Source organism: Sus scrofa, chromosome 1 (genome assembly GCF_054392235.1).
Source record: "Sus scrofa isolate SSC_HxYL_T2T_F1_AM1 chromosome 1, Sscrofa_HxYL_maternal_Yorkshire_Landrace_v2.0, whole genome shotgun sequence".
In the NCBI taxonomy this organism is placed as follows: domain Eukaryota; kingdom Metazoa; phylum Chordata; class Mammalia; order Artiodactyla; family Suidae; genus Sus; species Sus scrofa.
In genome coordinates, this window is record NC_139383.1 from 19435099 (window position 1) to 19448074 (window position 12976).

At 36.2% G+C, this 12976-nt stretch overlaps 1 protein-coding gene across 4 annotated transcripts in view; it reads right to left on the reverse strand.

Annotated features, from left to right (window-relative positions):
* The window catches only part of GRM1 (glutamate metabotropic receptor 1), a 390429-nt gene that overhangs the window by 224976 nt on the left and 152477 nt on the right, over positions 1–12976 (reverse strand). The gene's annotated exons all lie outside the window — the stretch shown is intronic.

Below are 12976 nucleotides of genomic sequence, written 5' to 3' on the forward strand. Positions count from 1 at the left end.
CTCTGCGTCAAAATCCCAACATTTTTCTGAAGTCTGAAAATTGGATTATCTGAGTTTTACTGGCATTATCACACAAAGTAAATACAGACGTTAACTAATCATTAGATGGAAAACAACAAATAACTTCTGTGATTCTTCACTTTTACTTGGAAGCATTACTGGGTTAACTTCAACACTGAAAAAAACCATCATATCACATCATCTCTTACATCAGGGAATAGCCTACCCATTTTGAACTCAAATAATTGTCAAAGACGAATCATCCCAGTTCAATCGAAGTCTTTAAGACAAGGATTCTGAACAGACTGCTCCAAAGAAATTTTGATTAATGAAGTCAATGTACCAACTGAAAGGGCTGAAAAACTTGGCAATGAACAAGCTACTCTTTAGTAGCCACATTGCAAAAGTTTTCAAAAAGAATGTACAGAATGGCGAGCTTATTCTAGTTATTCTATGTGTCACAATGAACGAGAGATTTTCATTACTTTGCTTTCTCCTCCCTTATTTCTATGGCCTGTGGTTCATTTGTACTCCTTAAATATAAGAATGCATATCACTCAGTAATTACATGTACTAGACTTCTCAACTGAATTACAGACTCCCACAAGACTCCCCAGCATTATTAATTGTTTTATAATCAGTGCCTAGCACAATACTGGCATATAAAACTAGCTCAATAAATGATTGTTGATCAGAATACTTGGATGTTTTTAGCACTAATATTTTCTAAGCTTTATAGTGGTATAGGGTCTGGAAAGACATCTTACAAATTAAAACTAAATGGGCTGCTTATCTGAGAACCTTGTTATTCAAAGAACAGGTGGCCTCCAGCAGGTGGTGCTTTGTTGGGAAAGGCTTCTTAAAAGATTCCACTGTCAATGGAATATTCTCAACAATTTATTGAGTGATAAATTGACTAAAGTGTGTGAGACAGCTCATGAGAGCACAGTAACTCTGCTGTGAATGGTTCCTCTGCTTAGAGGAACATGTCTTTTCCATGTTAACTGCTGCACCTTCAAGCCATAGTTTCCATTAGTCTCCATTTCTGTTACAAGTAAATTGTCCAGCTAGCTTTAATAAACTTCTCTAGGAGAGATGGTCAGCTGAAGAGTAACTTTCCACTGGAGACCAGGGAACGCTGAATTTTACATAATGCAGTTGATATGGCAACAAAAAAATCACCATTCAAAAGAAAATGACAATAGAATAGACCAGATGATTTTAAGTGGCATTTTTGAGACAGTAATATTTGATACTGTTCTCACAGTAGCAGCCTGCTGTTTTTCTTCCACTAACACATCCCCTCCTGTTTCATCAACAACTGGATATAAGTTTATTAAAAAAGTAAATTTAAGAAGAAATTTTTTAAAATTACAAATTTTAATGAAGGTAGGTATATTCATGATTTTCAGACTGTAGAGTTAGTTATGCTTACATAACAAGAAAAACAATTTTAAAGCATGATGGTATTGGCACATATTTCATATGAACAAATTTAATACATATTTTGGCCAGATTTACAGAAAAAATATTGGAATAATTTTTCCATAAGGTACAATATCATTAAGACAAGAAGACATTATTTTATTGTGAAATTTTTAAATGGAAACTATTTTAAGAATAACAATATTAGTGGATGTTCTTTATTTTATAAAATGTCACTCCTTACAGGAAGAACATCCTCATAAGACCTCTGAGTAAGGACATAAAATCAGGACGATTCTACAGCATCATTCACATATTTTTGTTGCTTACTTGAAAGACAAATTTGCAGAGGGAAGGCAGACATAGATTTGTGTAATAGGAAATACGATGGGAAAAAAAGAATAGAGAAAGGGGGATGGAGAATAGCTGAAAACAAAGAGATGGGGCCCAGATAGAAAAGATTTAAAAAGAGAAGTCCTATGTAGATGGGGAAAACATACTTGCTTGATTGGTTTAGGACTAGCTGTCATTAGAGGAGGAGACCAAATTAGAAGAATTTAATAGTGTTAAATTTATATTGTTTATATAAACCTTTATATTTTTAAAACTAAACTGAAATTATTAATGGTCATGATTTAGGGACATATTATTATGTTGGCCTTCTGAAAAAAGACAACTGGATAAAGGGAAAAATGGTGGTTTGAGTGAACATTACAGAAAACTTCGAGCAGCAGCAGGCCAATCAGATCACGGACAATCAAATGAGAACACCATCATAAAATAAGACCATATTAGACCAAACAAATACATTATAAAGTGTAACTCTGAACTGGCAGAGTCAGAATACCCTTTTGGAGAAAGGCAGATCAGGAGCTGCCTCCATGCTGTATTCTGAGCCTCAGGTCCTCTGTCCCCTACAAACTCTGTGCTAAAGCTCATCCAGTCCTGCCATTATTTCCCATGAATACCATGGTCTTTGTTGGCTCTCTCCTGTCTCTTTTCATGCTCTTAGCTCAGACAATTTCTTTATGAATTTCACTTGCTTCTCTCCTTAGTGAAGTCCTACCCATTCTTCAAAACAAGATCTAATTCTACCATCTCTGAAGCCTTCCGCTATATATCCAAAAGAAGGGGCTGTTCCTTTACTCCCCCAGAGCAGTTTATACATGACCCCATTAAATTATTCATACACTGCAGCACAATTATTTTTTACTAGTCCTACACCCTGTTATTTATTGAGAGTTGTCTGAGGAGAGTGACTGCATCTTTGTCTCTGGGCTCAATACATGGCTGTTCAGAAAAGACTAAATATAGTTCAACTATAACAAATTTCAGAAATATAAAAATGCGCAGTTCTTGGTGAGTGCCTAGAAATACACTATGGATGTAAGGCAAGTGTGTAACCTATACATCTAGAGGTGATCCAGGGCCCAGCCAGATTCCCTGACTGCCTGTGTTCATCAGCCATGGTCTGAGAACGGGGAGCCTTCATGGATTTCCTCTGGGAGCCTTCACGATACATCCAGATGGACGCTTACTCCTTTTAAACTCTAGGGTATCTCAGAAGTGCAGCCTATCACACCGCAGCTGTTTCTGAGCAGCCCCAGTGTTCCCCAGCAGAAAGAGCTCTCACAACCACACTCTGGACCTTAAGATCACTTCCAAGTGGCTCACCAATGAAACCAAACCTTTAAAGTTCCACTTTATGATCACAACGTCCTCTTTTCTGCTCTCCTCAGTTACTTCCAGAACATGAATTCTTCTGTGTCGAGATGGCACACTCCTTCATCCTCACATTTGCTCCCAATCCATTTCTTCACTTTTTTCCTTATCTAAATTGTAGTTTTCAACTCCTTTCTGCCCTGCGATCTTTACAAAGCACCCACATGGCAAACTTCAATTCTAGAAGATTTCAACTGACCACTATCTTAAAATCCATATCCATCAATGTGTAGTGGTTCCAATCTTACTTGATTGAGTCACAAACTTCAACACTTTACCACTTACTTGTTGAAATGCCATCTGCCTATGGCCGTTGTGATATTACTCTCTTTGCTTCCTTCCTATTTCTGCCCAAGTCAGACCTCCCTCCTGCACTCCAGATCTGTATCTCCCACTTCCATCTGGCCATTTCCACAAGGACATCTCACGATCACGTCCAACCCAAATGTCTGAAATGGAATCTATCCTTACTCCAACACAGAAGGTCCTCCTACTTCTATTCCTGGAATCTCCACCTCAGGAAATGGTGCCAGTTGTTGAAATCCTTAACTCCTCTGACTTCTGCAGTCTCCACATCCAGTTAATGATCTGGTCCTACAGGATCACTAATGTCCTCAAATGCAACACTTCTCTCCATGATCATTTCCACTACCCTGACGCACACACATCATATCCTCCCTTGATCACTGCTTTCATTCTTACTTTTTATAGTTATTTAAAAACACATTTTGCAATATATATCTCCAGGCTGCCACCTCCTTAAGCAGGTCTCCCATGATAAACTTACCTAAAGTAAGGACCTCTCATTGTTCTCTACTAGAATAATTCTTTGGTCTCTTTTATGCACTTAAAACTACAGTATATAATTATTCTATTCACCAAATATTGATGTTACCTCTCTCTCTTCCCTACCAGATCCATGATGGCTTTGATCATGCCAGTCTTATTCAGCACAGTCTCCTTTGCAAATATCAAGGATACTGCATAGTTAATCAATAAATATTCACTGAATGAATGAATGAATGAATGAATGCCTATTGTATTCTAAACAATGAGAATAGTTAGTTGGAATACATTCAACCATGCCCCAAAATAGAAACACCCCTACTCTTGCTGAATTTACAGGTTCCCCCTTCTGTAATCTATTGTCTATATTATATCCAAAGAGATTTTTCTAAAATTCTTCTTGCTCTATTACTTCTAACTCTCTGATGGCTTTTGGTGTCCCACAGGTGAAATTCAAAATTCATTGACCTGGCTAAGACTTCCTATATCTAGCTTTTACCTTCCCAGCCTCATCTCTGGACATTTGCTCACTCTCATTTGAATTCTATGCTTTAAACTGATAAAATTTGTCTTAGCATTCATAACTCACCATGCTCTCTCTCACCTCTTGGCCTTCATGTATGTGTTTCCTCTCTTTCTGCTCTTCACCACTCTCACATGCCTAAAACTGGGTTAATATCAATTTAAGAATCTGTTCCTCCAGGAAAAGTTCCAGAAACAACTCCCTGATCTCCCTGCCATGGAGAGATCTTACTATAGGATCTTACTTCCTATAAGTAAGGAAGTAAGATTCTTACTATAGGATCTTACTTCCTATAAGTAAGGAAGTAAGATTCTTACTATAGGATCTTACTTCCTATAAGTAAGGAAGTAAGATTCTTACTATAGGATCTTACTTCCTATAAGTAAGGAAGTAAGATTCTTACTATTCTCCTATAGGATCTTACTTCCTTTATCATAATACCAATGGCTCTGAATTGAATATATAATTAATCTCTGTGATGCTGTTTCCTTTACTTTTATGGTCTTACACCACAACATCTGATATCAAGTCTAGAAAATTTCCTAGTAGAAACACAGTAAATGTGTTCTTGTGAGAAAAAAATTTAGAAGTAATTATCCAATTAGGAATAGGATAAGAAGAAGGACATAAAGAAACACATAGCAGTATATATACCCTACAAGGCAGCTGTAAATTCAAGTTAGTTGCCACAAGGAAGAAATCTTTTAAGTTAGATTATGTATATCTAATGAGAACAGTATTTGATCTTTGAACTGGACTTCGAGGGGAAGCCTGGGGACATAACCACCATGTATTCAACATGATTTTGTGGGAAAAAATCATTCACTGTAGCAGCAAATAATTAATTCAAGGAAAGAAGAGTTTTCTCTATTAGAACTGGAAAAAAGATGGAGAAAGGAAAAATTAAGCCTGTATTCTCTCCTTTTCCAAATCAGAGTAGTACAAGGATATTCATAGGTCTGAGACATTAATAAACAAGTTTTAGATAATTCAGGGATAGTATCCAAGTGAAAAACCACCAGGTCATGTACTAATTTATTTATTTAGAACCATACTGCAGGAGTTCCTGTTGTGGAGCAGCGGAAATAAATCTGACTAGGAACCATGAGGTTGTGCGTTCGATCCCTGGCCTTGCTCAGTGGGTTGGGGATCTGGCGTTGCTGTGAACTGTGGTGTAGGTTGCAGATGTGGCTCGGATCCCACATGGCTGTGGCTCTGGCGTGGGCCGGCAGCAACAGCTCAGATTAGACCCCTAGCCTGGGAACCTCCATATGCTGCGGGCATGGCCCTAAAAGGACAAAAGACAAAAAATAAAATAAATAAAATAAATAAATTAATTAATTAATTAATAGAACCATACTACAAACTAGAAAATAATGATGAAGTATCTTCAAAACTATGTTTTTTAGAAATGCACAGATAAACTCTTTATTCAAGAAATCAGTGAATACCAAATCTTTGTCATTTAAATGGACCTGATGCATTATGACACTCTGTGATAGACTTTTTTTTTTTTAATTTTGCTGCACCCACAGCATACAGAAGTTTCCTGGCTAGGGATCCAACCTGCGCATGCCACAACAGCAAGCCAAGTCTCAAGCATCAGTGACAATGCTGGATACTTAAACCAATGAGCCACCAGGGAACACCATGATACTCCTATTTTTTTTTCTTTTGATGGAGCATAATAATGTGAGAAAAGATAATGTATACATGTATGTGTAACTGGGTCACCATGCTGTATTGTAGAAAAAAAATAATGTATTGGGGAAATAAAAAAATTAAATTTATTGATATGGTGAAAAAAAAAAAAAGAAAGAAAATTCCCAGGCTAGGGATCCAATCGAAGCTACAGCTGCTGGCCTATGCCACAGCCACAGCAACATGGGATCCGTGCCACCTCTGTGACCAACATCACAGCCCATGGCAATGTCAGATCCTTAACCCACTGAGTGAGGTCAGGGATCAAACCCACATCCTCATGGATACTAGTTGGATTCGTTTCTGCTGAGCCATGATGGGAACTCCCATGATACTCTTGTGATGTATAAACTTGGCTAGGCTACATCCTCAGATATTCAAATTCCAATCTTCGTGTTGCTATGAAGTTATTATGTTATGATTGAAGTCTATAATCAGTTGACTTCAAGTAAGGGGATTAGCTTAGGTAATTAGATGAATGTGATTCCATCAGGTAAAAGATGAGGCTTCCTTAATGAAGACAAAATTTCGCCTGTGGTAAAACGTGACCAAGAACTCCAGCCTGTCCTTCCTGGTGGCCTACCCTGTGGATTCTGGACTTGCTAAGCCAGTCTTCACAATCATATAAGCCAATTCCTTGCAATGAATCTCTTAATATGTATATATCCTAACGGTTTTGTTTCTCTAGTTGAGCCCCAGTACACACGCTGCTCTTTGGATTATTATTGGGGAATTTCCTAGGAGGCAGGCTAGTTAGTGGAATGTAAAAATTAAATTGGAAAAAAAGAACTGTTATAACTAACATTTAGGAAAAGTTTAAAGATAAATACTGTTGTTCATAGCTTACTGAAGCTATTAGCTTACAGAAATTTCCGTATCATTATGGGCTTTTAAAAAATAATATTTAAGGTGTTTGATGAAAGTTTGTGGATGCTTTTTAAATAACATCTTAATGGGTTCTGTTCTGAGTAGACTTGGCATACTACTCAGCAATTACACTGAAGCCTTAAATGGATCCCACAGTAAATGTTTCCTGATAATCACATTGATTTTGTTTGATTAAGTGGTATCAGACTTCTACCATCTAAGAGACTCAAGAAAATTTTCATTTACTAAAAAAATTTTTTCATCTTAAAATAAAAATTGCGTATCTATTATAGCAAATGGATGGTAAAAATTTTTTTTTCCTTGCTTTAGTTTGTTTTCTTTCTATCATCAGAGACTGAATTGTCCCTTCAAGTTTTGCTGGAGACACACAGGTCGCCAAAAAATAATGGCCAAATGTCAGAACCGTTAACTTCTGCCAAGAACAGGGATAAAAATTCTCTGGACCAAAGATAAATTCAATAGTCATTACTTTTCAAGAACTCTAATGATGCCTGGGTTTTGAAACCTGCTGCAGCAAGTTAAACCAAATATTTTTTCCTTTATGTAACTCAAATAGAAAGAAACACTGATAGAAGTTGAATGAATCAATGGAGCTAAAAGCAGGGGGAAGATTGATTTGAATAGGTTATAATTACTTCATATCGAGAAGTTTTTTTCTGAAAGAGTCACATCAGAAGGGTGGTATGGAGAACAGGCAGTCTGTTTTACCCCATGTGCTTAACTTGTGAGATTAAAATGGTTCGTTCCCATTCCTGCTATGAATCTTCATTCTTCAGCATACATGTGCCTACATGTGCACCACAGGCGACAGAAGCATAGTCCTCAATGCCATGCAAGCAGCCCCTGCATTTGAAGGATTTTTGGACTTCCCTGAAATGGGTCTCTTTTATTTGTGTGGATCTATTCACAATAAAGAATTGTTAAGTGAATAAGCCCATTTTTGAATACTTTCCCTAGGGATAAGGTAGGAGGTAAACTCGGGATGTCTGCTAAAAGGATATTAACTTCCACCATAGTACCATGGGTAGGCTCATGGGTCTTGTTCTGTTTATGCTCCTCCCTCTTCCACCCACCTGGAACCAACCTTCCCTATCCCTGCCAGCCTATCCATAATTCAGCCACTTCCTAGCATTATAGGAACAAAGTAGCATAAGTGTTCTGCCAACCCTGGTCTCACCAATGAATCATCTTGTGTTACAACAGTGTGGTATGGTAAAAAGGAAAAGCATGGGATGTAAAAAAAATTTTTACATTTACATTACTACCACCACCATCAGCAGCAGCAGCAGCATTGTAATATTATCACATCTTGTATTGTGTTTGCTTCAGGCTGTATTAAGCACTTCTTTATTTTCTGGTTCAGTACTATATTAACATTATAGATTAGGGGTATTATCTACTTTATTTCATAGATTTTATAGAACTATGAAGACAGAGGTCAAGAATATGAATATAGAAGCTGTCATATTAGGGACAAATTACAAAGCTTTTGTGACTTGATTTTTCTCCCCTTATCTCTTAGAGTTTTCCTTTTAATTCTAAGCTCCTTCCTTTAGATTTCTCCCCACTTTTGCAAATATTCCAACTCAATAGACTCTAAGTCATGGAAAAATTCTGAACCCCTGTGATATTTCAACTGAAAATATATAGTTCCTAATGCTACCCTAATTTTTCACCTCAAAATAAAAGTACCTTCAGAAAACACAGTATGGTTTGCACATAATGACATTGTGCAAAATGGCAATGTTCTACTTCTCAAGATTCCTTTCCATTTAAAACATTATTGTAGCATCACTCTGTTTCTTAAGTGTAATAAGAACCATGAAGTTGAAAGCCTTATTTCAATATCTACCCTCCCTACACTTCTGCCACCTACTTTCTAACATCTAAAAAATGTGCTGAGAATCAAGTATCTACTATTTATCAGCAAGACCAGGCTTCAGTGAATCATAGAAACCAAATTAATAACATCAATTGGATTTACAATGTAAACGAGCAGAATCCTAATGAACTGATACCCACGTGTCAATGGTAATGACTCAGACATTCTTAACATCTTTCTTCCAGGAATGAAATACACTCTTGCATCGCAAACCATCCTTCTGCTTTGTGTAACTTGCCTCCAAGCCATTTCCAATGAACTTTTTAAATCTGTATGTTTTCTCTGAAACCCTATATAGTGGAATAATAGATATCTCTGATGCCTGGAGCCATCCATGAACTGTCAAATTTTATGTGATGTTCCATTTCTTCTTTGGTCTCTAAAACCATATTTAAAGTACAAAGGAGTGAATGAAGTCAGAATGGAAAAAACTGGCAAATTTTACCAACCTTCACCTACTTAATGAAAAGTGTCCCAGATCTTTAAAGCATTTGGGAACCAAGTTAATTGCACTCTCTAGGACAAATCATCCCAGGTGGATGATTTTCTATTCTTGCCTCTCTGACTCTTAACCTAAGATTTGGAGCATTTGCTCAATATTCTAAAAATAAAAATATCTGTTAACTGCAACATGGTCACAGGAAGGAACATAGAATTTGGATCCAAAGGATTCATATTTGAGCTCTGGTTAGACCAATTGCTAGTTTCATACTCTAGGTTAAATTAAATTATTTGAATCTCTATCTTGACTACAGTATTAACAGTACCTAATTTATTAGGTTTCCATCAGGATTAATTAAGTAATAGACACAAAATTGTTTAGTAAACAGAAAATTATAAAGTAATATACCAGGATACATTAAGATTTTTACTCATAGATGATACTTTCATGTCATTGCACAGTCTTTCAAAATTAATTTTTACTCAAGTTACCTTGCTTTTTTAAAATAAACTATACTAATCATAATTATTGGCAGTTGTAAAAATTTAAGAGGAAAATGATTTAAACTGAGAGCTGGACACCATTCAAAGTTGTAACACAAAATGAATATGATTGACAAAATACTAGCAGTAATTTACATTTTTTCTAGGGAGAAATATATATATAATGTAATATTTATATATGTATATGTGATACATATAATAAAAAGATAAAAGTCCTATCTTAACTTCAAAATGCATGATAACAACAACAACAAAAATAAAACTAGTCAATTCTTACTCCAACATGAGTAGAGTGAAGAAAAATTGGCAAGGAACAGGGATAAGGTAAACTATTTTTAGATACGATTTTTATTAACCAAGCAGACAAAAAAAATGGAAAGATGTTAGTCTGATTAACACTGTTTCTCTATGTGAATTACTAATGTTTCTTGTTTATATGTGACTTAAAATTGTAAAAAGTCTATTCTCCAAGTCCATGATTTTCTTTTTTATGGAAAGGTTCATTTGTGCTGTACATTAGATTCCAGATATAAGTGATATCGTATGGTTGCCAAGGTGAAGGGTGAGGGAATGGGATGGTTTGGGAACTTGGGATTAATAGACACAGACTGTTGCTTTTGGAATGGATTAACAATGAGATCCTGCTGTGTAGCACTGGGAACTATGTCTAGTCATTTATGATGGAACATGATAATGTGAGAAAAAAAGAATGTATACATGTATGTGTAACTGGGTCTCCATGCTGTACAGTAGAAAATCGACAGAACACTGTAAACCAGTTATAATGGAAAAAAATAAAAATCATTATATAAAAAAATTTGTGAAAAGTAAAGAAAGATCATTCGAATAAGCTAATTGTTTATGCTATTTTGAGTGAATATAACAAATATTTTATTTTCAATACAAAACAATTATGTACTTTTAAATAAATACTCTGGTCGCTCAAAATAAAAATTGGAAAAGTACTTAAGAATTATCACTATAGAAAGTGTTATGTTATTAACTTTCTTGGGATATCAACTGGGAGCCTCAAAGTACTTGATGGAGAGATTACCTATATAATGTCCCTGTATATCTAAGTCAGAATAACCCCATAGGACGTGTGCCTTTTTTACTCATAACTTCAACCACCTATAGTTCTGCACAGATGATATCTGAGGACAGTAAATCAGGGTAACCTTTAAGGAAAAAAAGTAAAATAACAGAATGATGGCAGAGAGCCTGAGGGCTGCAGAAAGAGGTCATTTGGAACAGAGGAAAGGAGGAAAAATCATCAGAAGAGTAGAATAAAGTCCCTGTATGCTGTGTATCTACCATATGCCACAGACTGCATTTTCTTTGAGTTTTACAAGAATTTTTCAAGGCAAACATTATAAGCTCCCTTTCATAGATTAAAAAAATAGGCTCAAATAATTTAATATATATATATAATTAATTAATATATATTTTCCACTTTTAAAGTAATACATATGATTTTTTATAAATTTTTATTGATTTTATTTTTTTATTTCCCCAATACATTATTTTTTTCTACTGTACAGCATATGATTTTAAATTAATAATTTGTCTTAGTCCCACAGACACTGTTTTAGCTAGGATTTAAAACCAAGTCTGTTTGACTTCAAATGCATTTTTCTCTCTCACTGAAACAAGTCTCCTCTATATATTTTGATTGTCTTTCTTTTGAATAGAGAGGGTTTTGGTGGTGGCTGAAGGTATTAAGACAGGTATCTAGAAATGGCTGTATCTCACACTGCTCATTATGTTTCTCTCTGCAGGGAAATAAGAAATGAAGTGCTACTTGACTAATACATGTGAAAATACTTAAAATAGAGCTCTAGTAAAAGAGTGTTTGAAGGACTTAGCAACTTCAAAGTCTATGTCTAAGGACTAACAGGATAAAGCCTATTTTAGGCAGAAAGAAAAAGACAGAGACAGAGAGAGAAGGGGTAAGGGAGATATGAGTATGTGTATTAAAGCAAGCTCCAAGAGGTTCTAAGAGCACTTACCCAGGTAGCCACAAGAAACCAGAAAGAGAACAATAAATAGACATAGCTTTGTACCTTTTAAGGAATAATAACCCTTAATAATAATAGTGTCAAGATCTCAGGCCTGGAAGTGCAGCTCCTTCCCCCTTCAGTGGGAATGTCTGTGAAGAAGGTTAAGGACTAGAAATGGGACTGACGTGGGAAGAATGGGATAAGACTGTCCTTCCTCACAGATACACAGTGTAGACCCTATCTTATCCCACACAGCAGTGATGTTACCTCCTGCTTTTCTGCCTGTTGCTTCTGACCACATCCTCCTGCCCTATATTCACCAGCAAAAAAAATGGCCTCCCATATAAGGGTTCTGGAGTTACAGCCCTGATTGACAAGGTTCTAGAGTTATAGCCCTGATTTTGTTTCCTAGAATAGAAACAACCATGCTGACTATGGCTTATGGACACCCACACTTACCTTCCTCTGCTATGAAACATCAGCCTGCTCCTTCCTTTGAAGTCTACCACATGGGCTGAAAAGGTCCCGCATCATATAGAGATGAGACCAATGTGATTATGCTGCCCACAGAGGACCTCTGTTCCCACTGCCCCAGGAAAGCACACCCATGGCTTTGCATGTGCCAGCACGTTTTGTGTGGAGTGTGTGAGAGAAAAACCAGGTGAGAGGACAAATTTTGACTGGGGAAAGATGAGGCTGATTATCAGTTCGGTTATAATCCAAAGACTGAACAGTGCTCTAAGTTTGCTTTTAAAAAACCTATGTGTCCCAGAAAAGGACTCAAAGTAGACAAAAGGCCAGATCTAACGCATAGAGGGAAAAAATTAAAGAAATTTAATTGCAGTGTGCATTTCTAAGCATAGATTTTTTTGTTTGTTTTTCTAGATTTAACTCCTCAGGGAGAAGAATATAGTGCATTATGATGATAACAATTCAGGTTCCAACTTATTTAACCAGAAAATAAAGTTAAATTTTTTCCTGTATAAGAATTCACCAATATTCTGCAACTATCACCATGCTATTTCTATTACTTTACCCTTTTGAATCAGCTGTCAGATCAGCTAGCCATTAAGAGTTTGCCTCTTTGATTTTCACTCACCTGAA